A 14,144-nucleotide genomic window follows, 5' to 3' on the forward strand; every position below is an offset into this window, starting at 1 on the left:
ATTTAATGTTACTGGTGTTAGGAAGGGCAAAATAGTTGGTCTTATTGATGAGAAGTTTGAAATAATTATACTGGTCTAAGGTCTTAAAAGATGGTGAAGTTACTAGGCTTAGACTTCTTCTTCTAGAAGAGGTAGAAGTGGATGCACTATTTTGAGGTGTTCTTGTCACTATTTAGGCTTTAGACTTTTGGGCTTCTTTTACTATTTCAGTGAAAGGAATTATTGGACCATTTTTTCTGGACTATGAGGTTGGAATAATGACTCAGGAGTTTGAGTAGATGACTCAATTACTTGTTTTACTTGTCTTTCAAGGGATTGGGATAATGGACCCTTAGATTTCTCTAAGTCCTCCATTTTACTTGTCAAATTATTCACCTCATTTCTGAGATAAGCTACTAATTCAGATAATGTTTGCATATTTGCATTTAGTTGTCCAGCAAGAAGGGTCATATTCATCTCCAGAATATTTACCTTCATGATTACTTATTCTAGTGGGGTCATTATTGGTCTTATAGGTGAACCACCACCACCACCACTACTTGTCATCATATTTATCTCCCTTCTATTTAGCTTCATCTGGATAAATAATCAGCAACAAGATTATTTTTTCCTTTAATATATTCAATTTCATAATCATAATAAGACATATCTGATTGCCATTTAATTAACATCTTATTACATATCTGAGTTGTCTTTATTCATTTATTCAACCAATGTTTTACTTGAGTATTATCAGTTCTTATAATAAATCTAGTATTAATAATAAATAATTCAAACTTTTGTACAGCTTTTACTATTGCTAAAAACTCTTTCCAATTAGAATGATATTTAGTTTGAGAATCATTAAATTTTCCACTTGCATATCTAATTATTACTTCTTCTTCTTTTTTATTGATGTGATATAAAGCTACTCCCCAATAATTTTCATTAGCATTTGTATATATTATCCATATTACATCATCATTTACTGGAATTGTTAATTTAGGTAGATTTTGACATAAAGTTTTTATTTGATTTACTATTTTTCTTTTCTTTATCCCATATCCATATTGTCTTTTCTCCAACTAATTTACTTACTTTTGCTGTTAATTTTGATAAGTTTGGAATATAGTTTCTGGCCTGATTTACTAATTCTAAAAATGATTGAAGTTCTTTTTTATTTTTAATTTCTTCAAATTCCAATATTTTCTTACTAATATGTTCTTGTAATTCTATTCCATTATTGATTATATACTGTCCTAAAAATCCTATTTTTTCTTTTCTTAATTCAGCTTTCTGAGGTGATACATTTAATCCTTTTTTTTTATAAGATCTATAAATTGTTCTAAATATTTTCAATATTCTTCTTTATCTTTTAAGAATATTAAAATATCATCTATATATATTACAACAAAATCTTTTATTAGTAATAATAATTTTGTTACATATTTTTGAAATATACTAGGATTATTATGAAATCTCATAGGCAATACATTCCATTTATACAATCCTTCTGATGTACTAAAAGTAATATATTTTTTACTTTCTTCTTCTAATTTTATTTAAAAAAATCCAAATTTACAATCAAACTTACTAAATATATTTTTTCCTCTTATCAAATTAAATAATAAATCTATTTTTAGAATTGAATATCTATTTCTTATTGCTATTTCATTTAATTTTTTATAGTTTATAACTAATCTTAATTTTCCTCTTTTTTCTTCACTATGTTTTACTACAATCATAGCAGATGATGAATATTCAGATCTTCTTTCTCTTATTAAATCATATTATTTCATTTCATTAATATGCATAATAAATTTTTTTTTATCATTTTCTGTCCATGGGTATAGTTTAAAGTTTATTTCTTTACTATAATCTTTTAATTCTATTTTTGCTAAAGGTTCAGACTTTTTCCAATAAACTAAAGGATTTTCACTATAATTTTTTAATAATCTTTATTCAATTGTTTTAATCTCTTTTGCAGTATTTAATATTTTTATTGAATTTATAACTTCATTATTATACAAAGGTTTTTTATTTGGTAGAAATTGTACTTCATAATCTTCTATTTTCTTTTGAAATTTTTCATCTCTTCTACTATAAGGTTTAGTTACTCTTATTCCCCATGCTTGGTGTTTACAAGGTGTTGTTAATATTATTGCTTTTTCAAACATATGTAAAGGATAATATTGTTCAATAAAATCTATTCTTAATATTACATCACATGAATTATCATTATATTGGCTTAATTTTCTTATTTTTAATTCATATTCTCCTATTTGTACCATAATTTCTCTTGCTTCTAATTCAATACAATTAATTTCTTGTCCTACTCCTTGCATTCTTAATATTTTCTTTTTCTTTTTCCATAATTCATCTGGTGATACATTTGCTTTTGCTACTGAAATATTTGCTCCTGTATCAACTAAAGCATGATATTTTCTAGATCTATATTTTTGATAATTAAATTTTATCAATATGTAATATAATTTTGTCATATCAATTTTATCTTTTGAATTATTATTATTTGATGATTAATATTTATCATAATTCTTCCTTGTTGTATTCTCCATGGTTTTACTTGTTCTAAGAAATCTATTCCTAAAATTATTTTATATTGATTATTATTATCTATTATCTAAAATTTTAAAGTTAACACATCTCTTTCATTTATTCTTATTAAAGATATTGTTCTATTTCCTTCATTTGTTACTTCAAGATTATTATTTGTTAATCCTAATTGTATTATACTTTTTTGCTCTCTTGGGTTTATTAAGGCCATTACATCTATCTAATTAACATCTTGTTTTACTTGTATAGCTATGTAATTATTATTTCTATTGGTATCTCAAGTCTTATTGTAACACACCAAAATTTTTTTTTAAAATAATTTAACTCAACCATAGTTGGGTTACAGCCACCCAACACTTTTTTATATCAATAATTTCAATATAAAATATTTTATAATTGGCTTCAACTCACACACTATAACATTTCAGATAAATTTTTACCTCCCACATGTCATTAGGCTAAATCACATTTGTCCATCCTTATACTCCCAACAAGTAAACTAAATCATATTTGTCCATCCTTATACTCCCAACAAGTAAAATAAGCAATTTAGTCAATTTTCAATACAAGCCAGTTATTTAACCTTATAATCATGCCATTTTAATCAATCCAAAGTAAACCTAATATTAAAATTACAGTTATCCAAATTGTACCAAAAATAGAAATAGTTTGAAAGGCATGATTACATTTATATATTCATATAATTGACAATAAACAAAAAGCCCTAATATTGGCAATATAACACATTATAAATCATAAATTAAATACCCAAAAGAGACAGTGGATCTATACCACTAAGCCTCTGGGACTCCTCCACGTGTCACTCGCGGCTCTTCTCCTAAAAATTGTTAACCACATAATGAAACTCAAAAGTCCCAGTAACCAAAGCCAATTTATGATAGTGTATACAAACAGTTAAGTGTGTGCTTACTAAGTGAGAATTAAAAATAATATAATTCCAACAAATATAAGAAATATTACAATACACATAACAACCATCCTTATATCCCTCCATTAACCTCGAGCCGTAGCCCTCACTCGGTGCTAAATTACCCGGCCAAAGGTAGATTAGCCCGAGTCCTTACAAGCCACCTATTGAGCTCCAATAGGGGCGTACCACGTGGCACATAAATACAACAACAATAGCAAGTCTCCCAACACCTCCCACAATAATCAAATAAATTTATAATAATATTGCACAATTATACAATATTACAAAATTCATAATTTTCTCAATAAACACCCAATTAACATGAAGTAACACTAATCACAAATTAAAAGCATGGTTACCTTGTAGCTTTTTCAATAAATTATTCCTTAAAATTTCTCTTTCACCACAATCTTCACCAGTAATACAATCTACAAATAACATATTATTTATAAATATTAGTTTCAATTTTTGAAACTAATAAATAATTCTAATAATAGAATTAAAAATATAATATAATTTCTAATCTCAACCTTAATACAAATCTAGAGTTAATACTATTAAGTAAAATTTTTTTAAGTCCTCTTCTAATTATCAATAAACATTAATAATCTAAAAATTAACTTCTAAACTAATTTCTATTATCAAAATTTTCTTTTTATTTCATAAATTCGTACCTAAAATACCCAAAAATTAAAAATTGAATCTCTAGCTTAGAATCATAATCCTATAACCATAATAATTCATTTCTCATCCCAAATAATCATCTAAACCTCAATAAATCAACATATATTTTCAGATTTAGTTTAGAATTTGATCCATAAGCTACAAATTCAAAGATCATCAACAAATTTATACTCTAGAACATTTATTATACTATTGACAACCTTAAAAACCATATTTATTCAACATAAATTTATCCCTCTTCCAGATCTTAAATTTTCTACCACTACAAACTCAAAAACCAAAGAAGAAGGATGACTAAAAAAAATTTTTAGAACACTTACTTAGTCTTGAAAAGCTTAAAATTACACCCTAAATATCCTATTAAAAACTCTTACCTTAAAATTTAGATATTTCGCACCGGTGACTCGCTTCTCTCCGCCTCAGCTCACGCGCAGGAAAAGAATTGAAGAAATGAAAGGAAACAGGTGAGTTTTTATAAAAATTCAGTGGGTCCCATATTTTTTTTATTATTATTTCTTCTTCTTTTCTCTCTCTCCCTTTTTTTTATTATTTTATATTACTATTGATGCGGCGGCCGAAAGCAATTCTCTTTTTCTTCTTCTCTTCTTTTTTTTTTGCATACCTTTTTTTATAATAATAATTTAATAATATTTTTTAATTAATTAATTAATAATAATTTTTTAATTAATTTTTTTTAAAAAATTTTAATTTAGAATTATATCCTAAGTTAGATTTAATGATCATTTCTTACTAATTTATTTACCTCTAAATATTTTTTAAAATTTCTATTAACCCAAATTAACTATTAAAATTTAAATTGGGATGTTACACTTATTGGTTCTAAATTTGAACTTATAGGTGTTTCAGTTCTAAATCTTAACAATAATCTTTCTTGTCTAGACATTCCTCTACTTGTACTAGGTCTTAGTTCAAAACTAAAACTTCTTCTAGTATTAGGTTGATTTATATTTATATTTAATGTTGGTATACTTATTCTCAATGTTCTTTGTCCTATGTTATCATTGGTTATTAATCTTCTTAAATTATTTTCGTTTTCATAATATCCTATTATATTATCTAATTCTAATCTTAATTATTCAGGTATTGTTATTCTGATTGGGTCTAATTCTATTTCTTGTAATACAGGCATAAAATGTTTGTCAATTGTTAATTTACCTTTATTTTTTTTATAAATCTTATGTTCATTTGTAAATACTAATCCTATCATAGCAGTTATATTTAGCGTTCATGATCCTGGTAATAATTTTATTCCTCCTAATTTATAATATATTAATAAGGTTTTATTCATATTTTGCATCAGCTCTTGAAATACAAAAGTTAGTATTTACTGTAAATTTTAAAAATTATTACAAAATGAAGAAATAGAAGAAAGAGAAGAATTGGAAAAAATAAAATAAGAGTACAAACATCTGATAAATAATAACTTTGAAGAAGGATTTATAAATATGCAAAATTCACAAATAGTAATTCATGACCAACAACTATATGGAATACCTTAAAATTTTATAGTACCAAATTTAGATGATCCATCATATAATAATAGAAATGTAGAATCAAATAGAATATATGAAGAACATAAAGATGAAAGAATGATAGAACCATATGAAAGAGAGACATATTATAAAACAGATTTTATAAATCCAAACAAAAAATAATGTAATAATATACCTTTTTAGGCTACATTTAATATACCGAAAAATAATGAATTTACACCTACACTTTTAGCACAATATGAAAGCAAACAAATATCAAATTCAGGAATATGGTTAAATTTAGATTGTAATTTAAACAATATTGGAGTAATAGAAGAATGGGAATAAGCAACATTAATAGCATTAATAGGAAAAAATGTAGATGTAAACATTGCAAATATGTTAATAGAAGCAACATTTTTAAGAAATGTAAAAATTAGTGAAATAAAAAATTTCAAGAATGTAGAGAAAAATTTAGAAGACTAGATAAAAGTTATCATAGTAAAAAAAAATATTATGCTATATTACTAGATAAATATATAAAAACATTATTAAATGAATTTGGAGGAATAAGTATGGATATAAATGAAATGAGTAAACAAAAGAAGCAATAAAAATATTATATATATATATATATATTTGAATATTTATTTGATAAATAATAAAATATAAAATATAAAATATAATTTTATATATATTTTGAAAATATATATATATATATATTATATTATCTATATTTAATTTTATATATCATATATATATTGTATATATATATATATATATATTTATTTGATATATATATATACATATATCACCAGCACAGCATAGTCTTCCTTCGTTTTCTACTGGAGACGTAGCCATAACAACACATAATCAGTAATTCCCCTTATAGGATCATTGCGGAAATTCAAAACTTTTGTTAAGTATTAGATAATAATCCCCCCTTAACCCCTAAAAAGAAATTACTCAGCCATACCTCTTAATCTTCAATACTTGCAAAGGAGGAAATAAATGAACAGAATACTTTTATTAATCAATATTAACAGAAGGAGTATTGAGAATACCATTAATAAGTAAAGCTTTAATAGATACTGAAATTAATAAATTATCATTTAAAGATGAAGTAACAGAAATATATATTACTGGAGTATAATTATTAGTAAAAGCTTATTTTCAAGAAGGAAGAAATTCACCTATAGAATTATTAATAACTGATGGAAGAATAATTAGTAGTGTTGAAGATAGCATTTTAGGAATATTAACTGGAAACTTAATATATCAAAAATTAAAATTTACAGTAAATACTAATTTTTGTATTTCAAGAGCTGATGAAAATATGAATAAACTCTTATTAATATATCATAAATTAGGAGGAATAAAACTATTACCAGGATCTAGAACAATAAGTATAACTGCCATGATAGGTTTAGTATTTACAAATGAGCATAAAATATATAAAAGAAATAAAGGAAAACCAACAATTGATAAACATTTTATGCCTGTATTACAAAAAATAGAATTAGATCCAACCAGAATAACAATACCTGAACAATTAAGACTAGAATTAGATAATACAATAGGATATTATGAAAATGAAAATAATCCAAGAAGATTGATAACAAATGACAACATAGGACAAAGGACATTAAGAATAAGTACACCAACTTTAAATATTAATATAAATCAACCTAATATAAGAAGAAGTTTTAGTTTTGAAGAACCAAGACCCAGTACAAGTAGAAGAAGTTTTAGTTTTGAAGAACCAAGAACCAGTACAAGTAAAGGAATATCTAGACAATAGAGATTATTATTAAGATCTAGAACTGAAACACCTATAAATTCAAATTTAGAATCAATAAGACCTATAACACCAATACAAAACAATAACTTTATAGCTATACAAATAAAACAAGATGCTAATTGGATAGATGTAATGGCATTAGTAGACCCAAGTGAGCAAAAAAGTACAATATAATTAGGATTAACAAATAATAATCTTGAAATAACAGAGGAAGGAGATAGAACAATATCTATAATAAGAATAAATCGAAGAGATGTATTAACTGTAAAATTTTGGGTGATAAAATATAATAATAAACAGTGTAAAATAATTCTAGGAATAGATTTCTTAGAACAAGTAAAACCATGGAGAATACAACAAGATAGGATTATGATAAATATTAATCATCAAATAATGGTTATTGAAAAAATAAAATTGATATGACAAAATTATATTACATATTGGTAAAATTTAATTATCAAAAATATAGATCTAGAAAATATCATGCTTTAGTTGATACAGGAGCAAATATTTCAGTAGCAAAAGCAAATGTATCACCAGATGAATTATGGAAAAAGAAAAATAAAATATTAAGAATGCAAGGAGTAGGACAAGAAATTAATTGTATTGAATTAGAAGCAAGAGAAATTATGATACAAATAGGAGAATATGAATTAAGAATAAAGAAATTAAATCAATATAATGATAATTCTTGTGATGTAATATTAGGAATAGATTTTATTGAACAATATCATCCTTTACATATGTTTGAAAAAGCAATAATATTAACAACACCTTGTAAACATCAAGCATGGGGAGTAAGAGATGAAAAATTTTAAAAGAAAACAGAAGATTATGAAGTACAATTTTTACCAAATAAAAAACCTTTGTATAATAATGAAGTTATAAATTCAATAAAAATGTTAAATACTGCAAAAAAAATTAAAACAATTGAGCAGAGATTATTAGAAAATTATAGTGATAATCCTTTAATTCATTGGGAAAAATCTAAACCTTTAGCAAAAATAGAATTAAAAGATTATAGTAAAGAAATAAATTGTAAACCTTATCCATGGACAGAAAATGATAAAAAAGAATTTATAATGCATATAAATGAGATGAAACAATATGATTTAATAAGAAAAAGTAGATCTGAATATTCATCACCTGCAATGATTGTAGTAAAACATAGTGAAGAAAAAAGAGAAAAATCAAGATTAGTTATAAACTATAAAAAATTAAATGAATTAGCAATAAGAAATAGATATCCAATACTAAAAATAGATTTATTATTTAACTTAATAAGAGGAAAAAATATTTTCAGCAAATTTGATTGTAAATCTAGATTTTTTCAAATAAAACTAGAAGAAAAAAGTAAAAAATATACTGCTTTTAGTACATCTGAAGGATTGTATGAATAGAATGTATTACCTATGGGATTTCACAATAGTCCTAATATATTTCAAGAATATATAACAAAATTATTATTGCCAATAAAAGATTTTGCTGTCATATATATAGATGATATTTTAATATTCTCAAAAAATAAAGAAGAACATGAAAACCATTTAGAACAATTTATAGATCTGATAGAAGAAAAAGGATTAAATATATCACCTAAGAAAGCTGAATTAAGAAAAGAAAAAATAGGATTTTTAGGACAATACATAACTAATAATGGAATAGAATTACAAGAACATATTAGTAAGAAAATATTAGAATTTGGAGAAATTAAAAATAAAAAGAAACTTCAATCATTTTTAGGATTTGTAAATCAAGCTAGAAATTATATTCCAAACTTATCAAAATTAACTGCAAAAGTAAGTAAATTAGTTGGAGAAAAGACAATATGGATATGGGATAAAGAAAAAGAAAAAATAGTAAATCAGATAAAAACTTTATGTCAAAATCTACCTAAATTAATTATTCCAGTAAATAATGATGTAATATGGATAATATATACAGATGCTAGTAAAAATTATTGCGGAGCATTTTTATATCACATCAATGGAAAAGAAGAAGAAGTAATTACCAGCTATGCAAGTGGAAAATTTAATGATTCTCAGACTAAATATCATTCTAATTGGAAAGAATTTTTAACAATAGTAAAAGCTGTGCAAAAGTTTGAATTATTTATTGTTAATACCAGATTTATTATAAGAACTGATAATACTCAAGTAAAGCATTGGTTAAATAAAGGAATAAAGACAACACAATTATGTAATAAAATGTTAATTAAATGGCAATCAGATATGTCTTATTATGATTATGAGATTGAATATATTAAAGGAAAAAATAATCTTGTTGCTGATTATCTATCCAGATGGAGCTAAATAGAAGGGAGACAAATATGATGACAAGTAATAGTGGTGGTAGTTCACCTACAGGACCAATAATGACCCCACTAGATCAAGTAATTATGAAGGTAAATGTTCTGGAGATGAATATGATCCTTCTTGCTGGACAAGTAAATGCAAATATACAATCATTATCTGAATCAGTATATCATCTCAGAGATAAGGTGAATATTTTGACATGTAAAGTGGAGGACTTAGAGAAATCTAAGGGTCCATTATCCCAATCCCCTGAAAGACAAGTAAAACAAGTAATTGAGTCATCTACTCAAACACCCGATTCATTATTCCAACCTCATAGTCCAGAAAAAGCCGGTCCAATAATTCCTTTTACTGAAATAGTGAAAGAAGCCCAAAAGTCTAAAGCCCAAATAGTAATAAGAACACCTCAAAATAGTGCATCCACTTCTGCCTCTTTTAGGAGAAGAAGTCCAAGCCCAGTAACTTCACCATCTTTTAAGACCTTAGACCAGTATAATTATTTCAAACTTCTCATCAATAAGACCAACCATTTTGCTCTTCCTAACACCAGTAACATTAAATATGTTTCTCATTATTCATTCAACAAAGTCATTGTTTATCCAAACACTAACCCTGATTTTGTAGAAACCTTGTATAGTTATGGCCTTATCCACTCTATATATCTTTCTAATGATATGTCAGAAATATCTAAACTTCCTGAATCTATCAAGGAAGCTGCCAAACATTATTTTGGAATAGTAACTCAATATCAAGTCTTTATCAGATGCTATTCTATTATAGCAGAAATAACTCCTGACAAGTTCTATCCTCCAATTAATCTAATTAAATTTGGAACTACAAGAAGACCATTTGAGTATGAACAAGAAGAAAAAGAAGATATTATAAATGATGAAGATCTCAGATATAAGGTATCTACTATCAGAGCCCAAGAAGTACATATAATTTTTCAAGAGCTTAATAGGATAACTACAACAGAAGAAGAATAATGGACATACTTCACTGGCCCAACAACATGTATTTTCTCAGTAGAAAAAAATGGCAGAAATTCAAGAAGCTTCAATAATTAGTACCAAAGACTAAGAAATAATTTGATGGATAATGATGAAGAAACAAAGAGAAAAATATGTCAAGTATTGTCAAAGTATGCTATCCATAAATGTAAATATTGTGATGAAAAAAGAGAAGCTGATAAAGATAATGAAGACCCTTCTATTAACATGAATATTCTGGATTAAGCCTACCTACAAAGGAAGACTGAAGAAGATAGAAGAAGATAAAGATGAAGAAGAAAAAGTCAAAAGCCTATTATGTCTCTTGTAATAATTATGTCTTTTGTAATTATTACTTACTTTAACTTTTCATTTTGTCAAAAAATCTATGTAGTCTAAGATTAGCTTTTCTATTTTGTCAAAAGTAGTTTGGTCTTGTTGCAATTATTAGAGTGAAAATTAACTAAGATTATGTAACCAGGGTTGGAATGCTTACTCTATATAAAGCCATGTAATCCCTGAGGCTAGATATATTGAGCTGAGAACCTCAGAACCTCCTTGAGCACTTGAGTTCTCTGCCTTCTTGTAACCTTGTCTTCTCACTGTTAATAAAAGTATTCTGTTCATTTATTTCCTCCTTTGCAAGTATTGAAGATTAAGAGGTATGGTTGAGTAATTTCTTTTTAGAGGTTAAGGGGGGATTATTATCTAACACTTAACAAAAGTTTTGAATTTCCACAATAATCCTATAAGGAAAATTACTGGTTATGTGTTGTTATGACTACGCCTCTTGTAGGAAACGAAGGAAGGCTGTGCTGTGCTAGTCTGAAGGAAGTGGTTCTGTGAAAGGTCTATAGCCAAGCTTTTGAGACTGCTGACTTGTTAATCTCAGTATGAAAGAGGACTGAGAACCTTTCATGTTCTGCTATAACTCGGATCAGTATCGGTCAAACCCTATAGCAACACATAGCCAGCTGGTCACCATTATGGTATCAGAGCAGAAGGTCAAAATTATGTTAAGAAGAAGATAATATGAACTTCTTAATCCCTAAAGTTTATTATTGTTTAACTCAGTTTTCTGCTTGCTTTTGTTATCTATTTACTTGCTTTCATTGTCTGTGATTCTGAATAGTTTTGATTATAATTGGTTGTTATTGGATAAATAATTACTGTTATTGGTTTTAAGAATAACAAATAATAATGATAACAGTATTTTTGAATTGGTTAATTAGAGAAAATATAGAAGACATAGAAACAAGAATAGGAATGATATTAACAATAAATGAATGTGTAGGAAGAGAAACAAGAATTTATTATATGACCCCAGTAGAAGAGAGAAATCAAAGAAGATTTTTAATCTTTCTTAGTATTTGTTTTACTTTAATAGAAGTATTAGAAGCTGTTTAAATGAATATCATAAAAACAATCAAACCTAAAATGTATGAAGTAGAAAAAAATAAAATCCCAGAAGGATCTTATATATCAATAGAAAATCTATCATGTATTTTAGTACCTTTCTTATTAGGAGGAGAAGGAGATAGTATAAGTAATCAAGCTAATTGGACAAATATGTATTTAATGAAACAATTAGGTTGTTATATAAATGAAAATATAAAAGATTTAGAACATCTTTTTAGTGAAAACCAGATAATAAATATGTTACCAGAAGAAGTACAAATTATGTTAGAAAAAGAAAATCCTAGAGAAAAAATGAAAAGACTCAAAAAATATGCAAAACCTTTTTCAAACATATGTAAAGGATAATATTGTTCAATAAAATCTATTCCTAATATTACATCACAAGAATTATCATTATATTGATTTAATTTCTTTATTCTTAATTCATATTCTCCTATTTGTATCATAATTTCTCTTGCTTCTAATTCAATACAATTAATTTCTTGTCCTACTCCTTGCATTCTTAATATTTTATTTTTCTTTTTCCATAATTCATCTGGTGATATATTTGCTTTTACTACTGAAATATTTGCTCCTGTATCAACTAAAGCATGATATTTTCTAGATCTATATTTTTGATAATTAAATTTTACCAATATGTAATATAATTTTGTCATATCAATTTTATTTTGTCAATAACCATTATTTGATGATTAATATTTATCATAATCCTATCTTGTTGTATTCTCCATGGTTTTACTTGTTCTAAGAAATCTATTCCTAGAATTATTTTACACTGTTTATTATTATCTTTTATTACCCAAAATTTTACAGTTAATACATCTCTTCGATTTATTCTTATTATAGATATTGTTCTATCTCCTTCCTCTGTTATTTCAAGATTATTATTTGTTAATCCTAATTATATTGTACTTTTTTGCTCACTTAGGTCTACTAATGCCATTACATCTATCCAATTAGCATCTTGTTTTATTTGTATAGCTATAAAGTTATTGTTTTGTATTGGTGTTATAGGTCTTATTGATTCTAAATTTGAATTTATAGGTGTTTCAGTTCTAGATCTTAATAATAATCTCTATTGTCTAGATATTCCTTTACTTGTACTGGGTCTTGGTTCTTCAAAACTAAAACTTCTTCTTATATTAGGTTGATTTATATTAATATTTAAAGTTGGTGTACTTATTCTTAATGTCCTTTGTCCTATGTTGTCATTTGTTATCAATCTTCTTGGATTATTTTCATTTTCATAATATCCTATTGTATTATCTAATTCTAGTCTTAATTGTTCAGGTATTGTTATTCTGGTTGGATCTAATTCTATTTCTTATAATACAGGCATAAAATGTTTATCAATTGTTGGTTTTCCTTTATTTCTTTTATATATTTCATGCTCATTTGTAAATACTAAACCTATCATGGCAGTTATACTTATTGTTCTAGATCCTGGTAATAGTTTTATTCCTCCTAATTTATGATATATTAATAAGGTTTTATTCATATTTTCATCAGCTCTTGAAATACAAAAATTAGTATTTACTGTAAATTTTAATTTTTGATATATTAAGTTTCCAGTTAATATTCCTAAAATGCTATCTTCAACACTACTAATTATTCTTCCATCAGTTATTAATAATTCTATAGGTGAATTTCTTCCTTCTTGAAAATAAGCTTTTACTAATAATTATACTCCAGCAATATATATTTCTGTTACTTCATCTTTAAATGATAATTTATTAATTTCAGTATCTATTAAAGCTTTACTTATTAATGGTATTCTCAATACTCCTTCTGTTAATGTTGATTCTATAGGGTGCTTCTTTTCTAATACTACACATGCATATTTTTCTTGTTTTTTAGATTTTACAAGTTTTCCTACTTTATTTATAAAATTTTCATCTTTTAATTCTTCAGATTTTAAATTTAATTTTGAATCTCTTATTTTTTCGTATTATTTTTGAT

The sequence above is a fragment of the Prosopis cineraria genome, unplaced genomic scaffold (genome assembly GCF_029017545.1).
Source record: "Prosopis cineraria cultivar Desert tree isolate PC_DT_omini unplaced genomic scaffold, ASM2901754v1 PC2, whole genome shotgun sequence".
Taxonomy (NCBI): domain Eukaryota; kingdom Viridiplantae; phylum Streptophyta; class Magnoliopsida; order Fabales; family Fabaceae; genus Prosopis; species Prosopis cineraria.